Consider the following 1,008-nt stretch of genomic DNA (forward strand, 5'->3'; position numbering starts at 1 on the left):
TCACAAGGAAATTTGGTTCTTGTTCCATTGAAGTGAGAATGACCTTATGTAGAGCACACTCCACTGTACACTGCACACCTTTGGTCAGCCTTCAGAGACTAAAAGTGACTTACAATGATGCCTTAAGACTTTTATTAAGAAGGTCCAGAGGGACCAGTGTTAAATGTTTGTGTCCTCCTGAGTCAGCACACTGCAGGCTGTTTCAAGAAATCAAATGTATACATTTATGTGTCGCCTAAACAAGCCTGTAAATATATTTATTTTATTGCTTATCAACATTGCATATAGTGTCACAGCTGTGGAAACACTGGTATGACTGTTTACTGAAAGTACAAGAATCTTTTTTTTAATTAGTGTATTTATGTCTTTTGTCTTTTGTAATGTAGCCACGAGGGGGCCCAATCCAGGGTCTCATTGTGCCGGTCCCAAGCCCGGATAAAGCCCGGTTGGGTCAGGAAGGGCATCTGACGTAAAATCTTTGCCAAATCTAAAATGCGAGTCAGACCTACGATATCCATACCAGTTTAGGTAGCAGATGTGCTCGGCCTGTCAGATCGGCTCGGGGGCTTGCGACTAGTGATGACGCCACACAACTGTAACAAACGAGTTGGCTAATTTGCCGTTTTTCTGCACTGAAACATATGTTTACAATGCAGTTTATTTTTTTTAAAAAAGAAAGGAAAAAGGTGTAGAGATCTGCTCGGGCTATTATTTATTATTTTGGCATAGACAGCTCCTTCACTTACATCTGCTCTCCTCAGTGTTTTTATAACGGAGCAGAATGTGAGCTGCATATTCTAGCGGGACTTCATCCGGTCCGTGGGACCAGTTCAACACTGGCAGGATGTATTTAGAAAAAAATATGTGCGAATAACTACTTTATTTTTTTTTTTATTATGTGCGACCAACAAGCTAGCATCCTACTCGCTAGCACCCACTTTAGCTCAGACATCATGCTTCCCAGCCTGATTTCTCTCTATTAAAATAACGATCATTATCCTGTGATGA

Source organism: Oryzias melastigma, unplaced genomic scaffold (genome assembly GCF_002922805.2).
Source record: "Oryzias melastigma strain HK-1 unplaced genomic scaffold, ASM292280v2 sc00247, whole genome shotgun sequence".
Taxonomy (NCBI): Eukaryota; Metazoa; Chordata; class Actinopteri; order Beloniformes; family Adrianichthyidae; genus Oryzias; species Oryzias melastigma.